Source organism: Nyctibius grandis, chromosome 10, assembly GCF_013368605.1.
Source record: "Nyctibius grandis isolate bNycGra1 chromosome 10, bNycGra1.pri, whole genome shotgun sequence".
In the NCBI taxonomy this organism is placed as follows: domain Eukaryota; kingdom Metazoa; phylum Chordata; class Aves; order Nyctibiiformes; family Nyctibiidae; genus Nyctibius; species Nyctibius grandis.
In genome coordinates, this window is record NC_090667.1 from 11,751,563 (window position 1) to 11,766,181 (window position 14,619).

Consider the following 14,619-nt stretch of genomic DNA (forward strand, 5'->3'; position numbering starts at 1 on the left):
ATCAGTCTAGGCACTGTGGGAAGGGCTGCAGGCCAGGCTGGAGGATAGCAGAGAGATGGCAGAAGTCAGCCAGCATAAACCAGGCTAAAACCAGGACACAGAAGAGATGAAAGACCTACCAGCATAGCTGCAGCTCCATTACCCCTGGCCAGGAGCAGAGAGGATACCTGTGAATACCCTCTTGCACTGGGACCAGGAGTGTGGGGAAAACCTTCCCCCCATGTCCAGCTCTGGCCACTCCAGGCATCCTGATGTTTATCGGCCAGGTGAAGGAAGAGCTGGAGAGCCCCGTGCGCCAGCGTCCCACCATGTGTCACGCCGAGATGACCTCAACCTGTTTCCTGTTTCCTCACTCCCATGGTTGCAGACCACATCTGTTTGTGGGCTGGGGACACTATGTTGGGTCCTACCTTTCAGATTTACATCTCAGTCACTCCAGGGCTCTGTTGATGTCTCCACAGTAGCAAGGAGATGTTGGTTCAGTTTCAGAGAAGAGGGAAGGTGCCTGTCTGTTTCTGGGTAGGCAGAATTTAACCCAGTGTATGAACAGCACTAATCAGAGCATGAGGTTGGAGGAGACTCATAGCCTGATGGACCCTAGATGTCCAGAAGCTGATCAGATCTGGAGGTGGGTCTCACCTGGTGTGTCGTCCCCTTCTGTGTCAGGATGAAGTCCACCTGTGCAAGAGTTTTTGCTCTTTTTTATTTTGGCCCACGGATCTGTTCTGTCTTCATGCCACGGTGCAGGAAAATTCCCCTCCTAGCCCCTTGCAGAAAACCACATCCTATGGCACCGTGTTTGGGGTTTGCCTTGCTGAGCAATGAAGTTACTGACAGTCTGAAAGCAATCCTGGCCTTGTGAAAACCCTACCACAGCCTCTGCCTTGGGAGTTGTGTCCTGAGTCTTTAGGAAAGCGCAGAAGTCAGTGAAGACAAACACAAACAATAACAAGATCTGTACAAACATAAAAGCCATGGAGATGCTGATTGGATTTAAAATTATATCAATTAAAAACACTGCACTGCAAATGTAAGTTGGGAGGGGAATTTCAGGCTGCAGTTTCACATCAGCTGGCCTGATCTAATGACTCGCTGCTGCTCGTACAGGGTGGTCTCACTTCTGTGTCCTTCTGCCCTCCTACTCACCCCACTCCCAATGCCCAGCTCTGGCAACTCGTCAGACCACCTGTGGGTCTGTTTGGCTCTCCAAGCCTACAGAAAATTGTCCAACTAGTTTCTCCTGGTGTTTTCTCTGGGTTACTGTTCTGTCAGACTAGTGACTCGAATGGCTGAAGGAGCTCCAGGCGGTCCCTGGGACAGTGCAACGGTTGTCCCGTGTTGGCAATGACATACTGCCAGCCAAAACTCCAGACAGGAGCAATCAGATGGGAAAACTGAAGAAACATCCCTTGCTGCCCAGAAAGGCATGCTGCAGACACCCAGGAGAGACCACAAGAATTACTGAAGTCACTGCTAACAGGGAGAACACCACAGCCTCAGCACCCCCACCAAAGAGGATGGGGTGGAGTGGACTGCTAGAGCATCCACAAACTATTCTTTACCTCCTGATCATTATTATTTTTCACATCTTTCAGGGACACTGAGACAATGAAAATACGTTTATAGCTGCATCACTTGATAAAGTGAAAGGAATAAATCCCGTCTCTTCTCTTTCCAGAAGATAGGCCAGAAGTCCTGCTGCGTGACGAAGCCTCCAGTGTCACCAGCCCTCCTTTATCCCAGCATTGCTCATCCTTTACTTGTGCCTGCTTTGCAACTAAGCATCCCCAAACCTCTTAACTTGATCCCAGCAAAGGAGAGGAGTGTTTTTGGTGTCCTCTTTGCATGCTTGTAACCGTGTCAGCAAATATGTGCGGCTGTGAAGCTGGAGCAGGAGGGAACAGCTCATACTCCTGGGCAGCAGGGGTAACCCAGGCTCCTGTCTAAAGGCTCCTGGGGAGGGAGGAACACTGAAATGACAAGCTAAGAAAAGTCAGGACTGAAAAAGTCAGAGGGCATGCAGCACCCCTGCTCCGGAGCAGTCAGCTCACATTCAGGTCAAGTTATAATTTCAGATCCTCTCCGGAGTGGAGCTGCTGTCTCCCAGGGCTTTCGTTCTGCTACCACAGGTAGGACCTACGAGCGCCAGGGATGCACATCCTGAACGCTTCTGCGATGTGGACCACAAAGGGCAAAGTTACAGACCACAAAGGGCAAAGCTGCATGAGCTGACAGATCCTATCCCTCTGCCCAGTGGCAGAGTCCTGCTCCCTGCCTGCCAGCCGCTCCAGCAGTCCGGCCCCTCACAGAGTTGAGGTACCTCCAAGCCTGGCAGGAGATGATTCCCTTGTTTTGCAGAACTGGTTTTCTGATGATTTAGGGAATCAAATTGTCTCATGACAGGGTCCAATAAAGCTGGAGCTGATGCAAAGGAGAAAGACGAGGGGGGTCATCAGAAGCCCCAAATCTTCAGAAATAAAACTGGTATCTTCCATCTTCATATTGTCCCTCCAGCTACGCAGCATCAGCCGCTCTCCAGAGGGGCACATTCACCCTGTGTAGACTGTGTACCCAAGACAAGGCGAGGTCCATATCTTCAAACTGAGGTCCAGTCTGCTCTCTGAAGTGTTTATTGTCGCAGAGAGATGGAGAAATCAAGGCAGTTTTGCCCCCAATTTTCCCTGTAAGTTGGCAAAATCTGGGTGCACATGAACAAGCTGAGACATCACCAACGGGCTTTGTTGAGTCCTGGGAAGCAAAAATAATCTCAGTATTTCTTTGCTCTTTGGCAGGAGAGGCAAGTGAGATTCTAGCACGGCTGAGTGATTTGTGTTTTAAATTAGATCTGGGTTGCAGGTTTGTAGACACAGCATGTTGCTTGTCTGGGGACACTTGTTCTGCTCTAGCATCTCCTCACGCTCCCCCTGCCTACGCCGTTACACCAGCAGCGTGCCCTTCATGCAGGGGCGTTTGCCCTCCCTCCTGAGCCCCTGGGCTTCAGCTTTGTGCTGACCTGAGCTGACTCTCAATCCAGCTATTTTTAGCAGAGCTTACGGCATTTGGGAAAGCAGCTGGAGAGGAGCAGCTTGTGCCAGTAGGAACCAAACCAGGCTTGTGCTGGGACCCTACATGAGGTAGCTCACCTTTGGACTGTCCCGTCTGCGTTCCTGCTGAGGACACCTCACAGGGTGGCTTTGCCACTCATCTGGCCAAACCCTGTTCCCCCGCAGGTGCCTCTGGCAGAGTGGGGTGATGTGGGGCTCACCAGGGTGTTGCAGCGGGGCGGGAGGGAACCAGTCCATCCGCATTCCTTGGGCAATGTCCTGCCTGACACCTACCCAGGCCAAGGGCAACCACAGGCACCAAAGAGGTGCTGCTGCCACCCCTGCCAGGGCCACTTGTCCCGGCCCTCCCGCTGCTCCCTCCCCTGCGCTGGCAGGGCCAGGCATGGGGCTGCGGGGAGCCAGCCCAGGGAACGGGTCCAGGTTGAAAATAACTGTTTTTCCGGAGCAGTCTGACACCGGCTGCGTTTGCCAGGCTGGCTCTCAGCACAAAGCTTCAATGCCAGTGCTGGCACAAGGCAAGAGGCACCATTATTTTTGGGAAGGGTGCCTGCTTTAAGTGTTCACACATCATCCTCAGAAAGTTGTCATCCCTTGTAGTCCGGGGTTACAGCCAGCACAGGCGATGCCTTATTGCGTTAGAAAAGATATGAGCAGCCGTGCCATGTCTGACCCAGAGCCTGGGATTTCGTCTCCGTCACCGCTGCAGGAGAAGGGCAGCAGAGGCATTTCTGCTGAACCCTTGCGTTTGACTACATCGTGTCTCCAGACAGACCCCATCATCCACAGCCACGGCAGCGTGGATGTAGCATCGTGCCTTGCTCATCCTCCAGCAGGGAAAGGACACGGGGGGCCCTGGAGCTGCGGCACGGCTCTGGCCGGCTGGGCAGAGCCTGGCGCAGGGCTGGGACAGGGGGACAAATCTCATTCTTGCAGCGCTTGAATTGAACCAAAGGTATCTATCTGGGTTTGCTGAGAAGGTGTCCATGAGCTAACAGTGCAATTTCCAAGCCTTGGAAGAAGTTAGAGGGGAATTCTGCAGTCTGGGACATTCTTGGCTGTTTGGAGAGAGGGTTTTTTTTTAAGTACTGCAGGAAAAGGGGGATTTTCAAGTAATTTTGATGATTCATAGGAAATGCCGTTAGTGCACATCTGAAGCTCTACCAATGAACTTGTTTCCTGGAAGACTCTTTCCTGCGGAGTTTCTCTAGTGAACATATTAGCGCCAAGCAGCAGTGTCTGCAGGCTGCTTGGATTGCCCCAGCTCTGCTGCAGAGCTCCGACTATCCACCAGGCAAAAAGGTCCAGAGACATGAGATCCCTAAAGGTTTCTTTCTTGATGGAGCTCATCTGATTTCCTTTGGGATACCTTGTTTACCTTGCCTTAACTCTCTGAAAGCCACGAGATTTCCAAAAGCAGGTTCCTTCCCTAATCCAGTGCCAAGAGGCTATGCAGCCCCAGAAGGGTTTGTAGGTAGATGGAGGAACTGCAGCTCCTTTCCTGTGGCGCAATCACTGGGAACAATTTGCTGAACAGGACTGAAGTTGAAGTACAATCTTTCCAATGATGTCAGCCTTGAAATGGCTTCGGGTACTTGAGCAGACACACTGGGAGGTGAGGCGAGAGACTCTGAAGAAGTCACGGGCCAAAAAGATGTAAATGGAAGCACAGATGATTCACTGCATGTCAAGTGCTATGGAGAAGTCTTCAGGAGCAGTTTCTCAGGTGCTTTTGAATTAATTACCCTGCTAGTGCAGAGCACTGGTATTTGGCATCCGAGGCACATTTCCTCTGTGAGACTGCTGAAATCAGTCAGGTTCAAATCACCGAGGTGAGCCTCCTCTAACACAAAATAATTCAGCTTGTGGATGACAGGTGGTACACCCGGGAGTAAATCTTCCCCCCAAGTATAATTTCTTGAACCACTTTAGGGAACATGGATTTTTATACATGCCATGTGATGAGGTTTAGGATGCCAGGGAGGATAAGAGGAACGAAAGCAGGTGGTGCAGAGTATCTGCTGCAACAGCAGAGCAAGAGCCTGGAGCACAGGATGCAGCCAGCTCGGTCCTATCTGCCCAGCACAGGCTTTGGCCATGCTGGGTGGACACTGCTGCTCTCCGGCGGCAGGAGCCAGCTAAGCACAGTCCATCCCAATGGGCTCCCCGTCACCCTCTTCTCGGGTGCTCTGTATCTCTTTACACATTAGGGGAGAAATGATAGGGTGCAGGGAGCAGAAGCTGTGTCCCCCTGTGCCCCCCACAGCAGGGATGCTCCCTCTGCCTCCCACCTCCTGAATCTTGAAACACTTAGAGGCTGCCTGAGGATGAGGATCAGCACTTGAGCAGATTGCAGATGAGGGACCCAATCAAGGGCTGCTGAGTCTGGTGATTTTATCACTAACACTGCATCATGCAGTGGCTTTCATCAGCACCTCCTCAGGGGTGATGGAGTTAGTCCTGTGGAGTCAGGGCACTACCGTTCCTTCCATTTTTTTTTTTAAAGCAAGTTGCTTCCTCCCAAGATTGGTAAGAAAAACATGTTTGAGAGCACCCCAGAGAGCCTGGAGAGCACAGCGCAGCAGGAAGGAGCCCCACCCCTCCAGGGGCTTGCTTGTAAATGTCTCTGTGATATTTAAACATGGTACTTCCTAGGCCATCCTCCTGATTTCTGAATCCTGGGGAAGATTCAATAGAGACTAGCTCTGAGGGATGCTGAGTGCTGGCCCATCTCCTGGATGTCAAGCACAAGGGCATGGTACTGGGATGCTACTGGGCAAAGTATTCCAGGATTAGGACTCAGGCTGGAGCATCTGATTCCAGACAAATTGTGGCTGGAAACCTGGGGCTCCAGCCCCTTTGTGAGCATGTCCTCCCAGGGGTAGGATCCACTAGTGTCTTGTCCCTTCCGACAGTCACCTGCAGGCCTGAATGTCTCTACTCAATGGAGCAGTTTTTCATGGCATTCAAAAGTTAATTCTTGTTGAACTAAAAAAAACAGCATGGGCTGAAAGATGCTGTTTGATTATGCCTGAATTTTTTCTCTCCCCTCCGCCAAAGCTCATCACAAGCTCTGGTTCATTAGCGTTTGTGAAAAGCGCAGAGTGGAAAGTGCCAGATAAGGGGAAAGGCTCATCACATGTTATTGTCGCCACAGTACTGGAAATATCACTAACAAATCAATCCGCCCCTCGATGCGCAGGGCCCTGCTCCACATCCCTCTAAAGCAGCAGTCACGCCATGTGGGTCCCACTTTGTCATCTGAGGAGCTGAGCGAGCAGAGGAAAAGGATGCAGGATGTCCTGCTGTGATGCTCTTGAGAGCGAGCTCTTTCAAGGGCTCCTTCATTGATGGGCCTTCAGCTAATTTTAGCACCAATGAACAGCAGCTCAGGGGAGCGGGGGCCATGGTTTGCAAAAGCAGGTGTCCGTGTTAGATGCTCCAGTCAACATATAGGCAGCCATAGAAATGACTCTACGGGATCTTGCTCCAAACCAGCTGGGGACACGCCAGCTTCAGTCCCAGAGCTGGGTGGCAGTGGGACCCTGTGGGGACAGCTTAACTCAGGCTCTGTGACACAGCAAGGCAGCTTTCAGCCACGGTGTTTTCTGGCAGCTGTGAGACCACGTCTGCGTGATGGTGACTGACACCTGGCACGGGAATGTCACACAGCAAGGATGGTTTGCCCTGATTACAGGTGCTGCTGGCCTGGTCCAAAGCCCACTGGTACCTGGGGAGCAGATCGAAATCTCAGTGTGACTCAGGCACAAGACTCGTCACCTCTCTCCTAGGTCACCTGTCTCCTAGGTGAGGTGGTTCCCCTGCTGTCCCAAGGACTCTTGTGATCCTGGCTCCAGCGGGACAGAGTCCCCCGGGGTCCCCAGAGGAGGGGAAGGTGTGCGGTGGCTGAGCCACAGTTCCCCACAGCAAGCCCCTGCTACCCGGGTTGATGGAGCCAGGCTCCTAGGACTGGCACACAACCTGCCGCCTGAGACGGGTGATTTACATCACTCTGAGGCTTCTCAGGAAAATTCAGATGTGTGGGACCTGCCTCCTCTCTGCAGGGAGGGAGACGAGGAAAGCTTTGAGACCAGAGGGGAAGAAATGAGTGTTTGACGTTCACCCAAGCATATACGTGCTGCAGCCGTGGGGTGCAGCAGGTGACAGGCCTCTGTCCTGTGTCACCGCTGGCCGAAAGCTGAGCTATGCATCCAGAGCATCCCTTGGATGCAGCAGGAGGAGCTGCAGCAGCAATACATTAAGTCAAAACAGGCGCCAGGTCCTGGCTGGGAGCTCTCTGCTGGCCACGGCACTGGATATCCCCAGCATCTCTGTGCTGCTGTACTGGGATGGTTTCTCATGGCAGGTTGGGGCAGGAGCTACAAAAAGGATCCTTCGCTCCCCAAAGTGGGACGTTTGCTTCCCAAGGGTCAGGGAGCTGCCAGTGACCCATGCTGTGACTGGTGTCACTGCACATGAAGCCCTGTCAGTCACGTCTTTGAAAAATTATCCTGAAAACAAATGTTTCTAAAAATAGAAATTTCTCCTTGTTTCACCTCTGCTGGACCCTCACCCAAACAACAGAGAAGACAGACCAGAGTCAGATTGTCCTGTTAAAGCTGGTGGAGTCACATCTCCGTACCCAGCAGCTGGTGCCTGGCTGCTGAGAACTGGTGCATTGCAGGGAACTCCAGGCACATGACAGCGTCTCTCTGCGTGCCCTTGCTGCGATGTTTGCTTTGTCACCCCGGGGAGCTGGAGGTGATGCTCGGAAATCTCCAAGCTCAGACTGAATTCAGTACGGCTGCCTGGGTACCACAGTGATCAGATCACATCAGGAGACCGTGTGGCAGCAGGCGAACAGAAGACACGGGAGTCAGCCAGTGTGTCCGAACAGCCAGCTCCTGCCACCTCTGAGCTGATTAAAACTCTCACGAGCATTAAGCGGCAGAGGGGAGACGTGCACGCAGCGGTGCGGGCTGGTGACAGAGGCAGGACTGAGTCCTAGCAAAAGAACTTTTTTAAAATGTTTTTTTTTTGTGACCAGAACATGTGTTGTGGTTTCCATGAATTCCCAGAGTCTTTTCCCCTCCTCTGTCTCAAGGACATCACCAAACAGCCGTCAGCAGCAAAGTACTTGCTTTCGGTAGGCTGTGTGCTGCCTGAAAATCCAGAGGAGACCAGGCAGAGGGGTGTTCCCTGTGGTGAGGCATTCTAAAAAGGGCTTCAAGAAGAGCAGTGCATTTCAGTTGATTATTATCAACTATTCTCCTAAAACCAAAGGGGATGGGACCATCTTGTGGTGGCACGGCTGGTCCAGCACGTGGCACAGGTCAGGCTGAGCCCCCCGTGTGGGGCAGCCAACCTGCAGAGCCTGCAACCGGAGCAGCCCAGGCTCCCCTTGGGCGAGGAAGTGGTGTGCTGTGTTCCCGGGGAGATGCCCAGTCTGTGGCTTCATCTCAGGACGAAACGTAAGAGCCATGTGACAGCTCATCTGGCCAATATCCTGGCTCCAGCTGTGGCCCACAGCAGGTGTTTACAGAGACACCCAGTAAGGGCAGAGCAAGACTTCCCAAGAATAGTCCCTGAGCTGCCACCAGTCCTCCAGCCTTAAGGAAGAGATGGTGGTTCTTTGTATTTAATAACCCAAAGGATTTTTCTTCCATTAATTCATCCAGTTCCTGTTTAAATGCTTTGCATCTGTCACATCCTGTGGCAGGGAGCTCCACAATTTAACTATGCGTTGCACCAAGAACCACTTCCTTTTCCTGGTTTTAAACTTCCCTCTAGGTAGTTTCGTTGGGAGCTTGTACTCCTGTACTGGAAGAGATGGTGAGTAATCACCCCCTCCATACCCTCACATGCCTCCCAAGACCATGCAGATCTGTATCACACCCCTCTCTGTCATCCCTTTTCCTGGCCATGGAGCCATTCCTCACACAGAGGCTGCTCCAGAGCTTGAGTCATTCTTGCTCCCCTTCTCTGAGCCTCTTCCATGTCCCTCTTGAGACGGAGGCAACGGAGAGAGCCAGACCTGTGCGCAGCCTCCTGAGCGTGGGCACATCGCCGGCTTATGCAGCAGCAGTGTTTCCTTTCTCGTCCTCTGTTTCTTTCCCACTCACTTCCAACATCCAATTTTCTGCTTTCTCTGCTGCAGACATTTTGGAAACATCATTTATCACTATTCCCAAGATCTCCTTCCTGGGAGGAGACGCACCAGTCAGAGCCCATCACTGGGCTACCAAGGTTAGGACTGGTTTCTGTGTGTTTGCTCTGCTTGCTCTGCCTTTACCTGCGTGGAGTTTCCTTGGCCACCTTACCATCCCACTGCTTGGTGAGAGGGACCTGGCAGCTCCTCGCAGCTTGCCCTTGTCTGCTCTGCTCTGAAGAGCCCGGTGCTGGTGGCAAACATGGTCACTTTGGTACCCTTACCCTTTTTCAGATAATTTCTGGACACACTCAGTGGTTCTCCATGGGTAACATCCCTCCGCTGTGAAAACAGACCCTTTACCCAGTAGACCACATGAACCAGGTTTCCTTCCCTGCATCCTTGCTGGATGGCCCCGTGATCCCCCTTGGCCAAGAGCAGGACCCAAGGCTTGGCAGAGAGGTCTCTAACTGGAAGTCATCAAGGCTGGTGGCTCTTCACCATCATGGCCTGGGGAGGAGACCTGCAGCTGGGGCATAGACTGGTGAGTCAAGGCGGGTGGAAGAGCCGGAGCTGGCATCTCATCTACACACATTAATAATGGAGACGTCCCTCTGACGCTGCAGTCATCTTGTGGCTGGAGGGAAGGCGATGAAGTAATGGCTGCTGACGCACAGAGGAGTTCTGCTTTCAGCCGAAGCGATTGCCGGGCAGAGCACACCCGGCCAGGCGCTGCTGCTTTGGCAGGAAGCCCCACGCTGCCGGAGCCGGGATAACCCAATAGGTACGGGATGGGGCTGAGCTGTACAGGGCCCCTGCGCCTGGGCAGGTGGTGCCTGGGCTGACTGGGAGACTCTCCTCTCAGCTGCCAGACCTCAATGCTACCAGCACATGGGAGTCCTGGCCATTGTTTTATATTCCATGGTGTTAGCTGCTGGGTTTTTTCCACAGCAAACTCCTCCCCAGTAAGACATCCTCCTTGCTAACATGTGAGGAGGTGGGTAGATGAGGACGTGGGCAACACTGTGAGCTGGTCCTGGAGCCTCACAGCTGCTGCTGGGGCTCCGGGGACCCCTGGATCTCTCCTTCCACCTCAGCCTCTTTTCACCCCTTCTGGGTTTGTTTGGCCACATGTCTGTCTCCTCATCCTTGGCTTGTGGCAGCCCCACCAGCACTGTCCTGCCAGGGATCTGCAGTCAGACCTCCATTAATGCCAGGCAGCTGCCCACCTCCAGCTCTCCGCCGCCTACAGTGGAGATGCCCGGTTCTCCCTGCTTGGTTGTTTATCTGCTCAAGAACAGAAGGGGGATCCCAGGAATTAGGCTGCTCCCCTGAAAATGCTCTTGGCCATGGGCTTCCCCAGCCCGTTGCACAAAGCTCGGGGGCTGCCCACCCTTGCCCTCCTTCCTGGCAATGCATGGAGCTGGTGGCCTACTGCAAGGTCTTTACTTCAGGCGTCCTTGCTATGCTGTGAGACACAGCACATCGGCTAAGATTCCTGGGCTGGGTTTCTGCCTTCAGTAGTGAAACAAGCCCACGATGATCCCTCTCAAGGGGGCAGCTGTTACGCTTGCCTGTGGCGTGGGCACAAGCCCTGTCAAGGCAGAGGCACTCCCAGTTGCATCAGTGGAACAAGGGATGGAGAGCTTGCACATGGACTGGCTTGGCAGCTTCAAAGGGCTCCTTTTGCCTCCCTCCCACCCTTCGTTTCTCTCTCAAGCAAGAGAAGGCAGCTCCTGCCACGTCTCCTGCGCAGGCAGCAGCTATTGCAGTGACTCCAGAATAACCACTCTTGCGGGAACTTGCCTGGAGGAGCGGGTGCTGGTGGGACTCCAGAGGTACCTGATCCCAGAGGAGAAGGTGAATCTCAAGGGGATGTGCCTCTGCTTATCTTCTCGCGCCCTCACCTTGTGCAGGAGAGCAACTGCACCCCAGGGTGGGGTGCCGGCAGTGGGGTGCCTGGGTTCATGGGTGGCCCAGGGCGAAAGCGTGGGGTGCCACTGGCAGGAGGCGGTGGTCACGTGGAGCTCCAGCTCTGCAGGTGCGTGGTTGTAATGACTCGGCAGGAGCAGCAACTGTACAAAGTCAGGCAGGGAGAAGATGTTGGTTTGATCAGTAGAAATGACTAATCAGCATAAACCACCAGAATTTTCCGAACTCTTCTTACCTTTCTCATGTCTCATTACCTCCTCACTCCAGGCAGAAGGCGCTCGGCGGGATGGTGCGCCCACCCCTCTGCGATGCTTTGGGCAAGGAGCGCTGGCGTTGCCCTGTGAGGGGGTGTCGTCTTTCCTCCCAGAGCTGCAAGGTGCCGCAGACACCCCCATCCCTCTGTCCCTGGGGGATCTGTGCAGCCCTCCCTGGACCCCCTGCCCCACGGACTGTGCACACCTCTGCAAGGCAGCAGGGCCTCGGTGGGGAGAGGGAAGGACCACAGAGGCTGGTGGACAAGAAGCTTCAAGCACTAAAATGTGGATACCGGAGGCTTGAGCTGCTGTAGCCTCAGAGAGGCTGAGAGGGGCTGAAGCCTCCTCCACAAAGGAGACCTGCCTAAAGCCCATAAATAACCCTCTTAGACATGAGGAGCTGTCTCTTAATTTATTCCTCTCAGATCAAATTCTCTGCCTATTTTTAGGCTGTGCTGTGCCCCGTGGTGCAGGCAGTGCCCACCAGCCACGAGGCTGGAGCCTGCAGCTCCTTCCAGACGGCTGGAGCTGACACAATTTCTGCCTGCTCAGGATCAGGCCCTCGGCACAGCCCTGGCCAAGGACGTGGATGGGATTATCCCGAGCAGGTACGCACACCCTCCTTCCCTCCCACGGAGGATTAAGCACAGGTTACATTAGCTGGGAAGGGAAGAAGGAAGAGAAAGGAATAGCATCTGTATGGTTTTTCAGGAGTTGCTCGTGCAGATTGCCAGCTCAGCAGAATGAAGACCTTTCATTTCACGGGCATTTTCCTCCTTTTCCTAGCACCTCAGCTCGAATTCCCCTGCTTTGCACAGCAGGCACAAGCAATGGTGTTGGAGACAAAGTCCGCTTCCCAGACCTGCAGTGTGGGAGGAAGTTTTGCGATTAGGACGCACCTGCAAGCACATTCTTGAGCTGTTATTTTTCTTCCCCATGTTTTCATTTCCACCAGGAATGGCTGATAGCGGCGTGTGGTCACAAAGTCCTTTCAAGACGGGAAAGAAATCTAAAGAACAGTAATAATGGAAAAGATTAAATAGAGGAAATGTAACTTTCCTGTGCAAACCTGCTGCTTGGAGAGGATCTCCCGCCTGCTGTTATTAGGCATAGCCCGAACTGTCGTGCTTTGCATGGCTGCAAGTTGTGTTTATTTTCTGAGCAAGCCCTGTCTAACTCAGAGCTTATCTGGTGTGTTCCCAGAGAGCCCCCTGATGGCTTTAAATTTAATCCCAACAGCCTGAGTTTTAAAGCTTTGAGTAGCTGGGAAAATCCCTGTCAACAGCAAATGGCTTTCCAGGAGGCAGCAGAAGTTCGGGGTGAGATGTAGGTGGGCAATAACCACTTTCTTGGCTGAGATGGCACCTTATCCCCAGATGGCTGCATACACCCTGGGCAGCCCCACGTTCCTGCCTGAGCCGGGCTCAGGCCGCTGGCAGCCTCCAGCCCTGCAAACCTGCCTCCCTCTTGCTGATGCCTGTTCTGAGCTGGAGCTCAGCACCATCGAGTAGGTGTTTCTCCAGCCTGTGGACTGAGCCTGTGGTCGCCACACAAGGAGTGTCACGGGGGGACCTCATCCCACCAGCAGCTTGGGGTTGATTTTTTTCTCAAATATTGCCAGAAAAGAGCTGGCTGAGTGCTCCTGCCGTGGCAGTGGGTATGAAGAGAGGCGGGCGCTGCCGTGGAGGTAGCTCAGCCTTGCTCTGTGAGAAGCATCCTGGAAAAACAGTTTTGCAATGAGGTTACACAAACCTGGCTCTGTTGCGGGAGAAGGCAGCCCTGCCTCCCTGTTGCCCTCCGCAGCGGCTGCGGGGTCCCACGCGCAGTCCCACACGCAGTCTCACGCCCTGCCACCGCTTACCAGGTTTTGTGTTGGCAGGGTGGGAGCACTGGCTGCCCACACGGGTGCCGATGCCAAGAGTGCCAGGGGACAGCCCACCCCGCTGGGACCCTTTGGCTTGGCTTAACCTGAGCACAACACCTCGCCCGGGGACACAAACAATTGTGCTGGACCAGCTAGCGCCTATTTGCTTTTCCTTTGTAAGGAGAGCCAGGCCAGGGCAGCCAGCCTGCTCTCACACCTCCCTGGGGAGCCCTGGAGTGGTGACAGCGCTGTGACACTGCTCCCGGTCCCCGAGCCACCCTCGGTGAGCCGAGCGGAGCCACAGCAGCCCCAGCCCTGGGGCTGGACGGGAGCAGAGTGGGGCCAGCGGCATGGCAGGAAGGAAATGGCTTGCACAGGGGGGAAGGAGGTGTCAGCTGCTCCCCGCGGGGCTCCATGGTGAGGCCATCCTACGAGGAACTCGCAGGAACCAGGTTTGGCTCTAGACACAGATGCTGCCTGTGACGTGCGTGAGTCACTGAAAGACTCCCTTTTACTGTGGCACTTTTTGGGCACTGCAAGTCAGCCTGGAAAAACCCAGGTGCCGCTGTGCCCTCCCTGTGGCGGGGCTGGGGACATGCTCCCAGCTGCAGGAGCTGGCTACACATCAGCCTCTCTCTTCTCAATAGCTTGTTTATAAGCATGCAAACACCTCACGAGTGAAAAAACAATTTTATGCCAAATAGCCACTGGCTACCAATGGCCCAGCCTGTGCAACCACTTCCTCAGTTATGTATTTTCGTTTGTTTGCTCTGAACCCTTTTCCATGGCCGAGGAGCTGGGAAGCGATGGCAGAGCAGAGGGGCATGTGGCCGGGGGCATGCCTGCCTGCAGCATAATGCGGGGGAAGCCTGTGTGTTCATGGATGGGCTGTGGGAGCACCAGGGCACCAAGTGGGCTTCCCTAGCTAGCACTGAGCCAGCAACACACTGGAGACGTAGCAAGGCCATAAAAAGACAGAGAGGACTTCAGAGAACCATAGACTGGTTTGGGTTGGAAGGGACCTTAGAGATCATCTAGTCCCAACCCCCCCGCCACGGGCAGGGACACCTTCCACTAGACCAGGTTGCTCCAAGCCCCATCCAACCTGGCCTTGAACACTGCCAGGGAGGGGGCAGCCACAGCTTCTCTGGGCAACCTGGGCCAGTGTCTCTTTCCTGTAGCCCCTTCAGGTACTGGAAGGTGCTAGAAGGTCTCCCCGGAGCCTTCTCTTCTCCAGGCTGAACAGCCCCATCTCTCTCAGCCAGTCTCCATAGCAGAGGTGCTCCTGCCCTCTGATCATCTCTGTGGCCTCCTCTGGACTCGCTCCAACAGGTCCGTGTTTATTTACGACACGTCCGT

At 54.0% G+C, this 14,619-nt stretch overlaps 1 long non-coding RNA gene across 1 annotated transcript; it reads left to right on the plus strand.

Moving 5' to 3' along the window:
• The first annotated feature begins 11,865 nt into the window (after window positions 1-11,865).
• On the plus strand, window positions 11,866-12,450 carry LOC137668112 (uncharacterized). The gene is made up of 2 exons (XR_011048875.1): window positions 11,866-12,004; window positions 12,352-12,450. It is a non-coding gene; the product is annotated as an uncharacterized lncRNA (long non-coding RNA).
• Window positions 12,451-14,619: the final 2,169 nt, after the last annotated feature.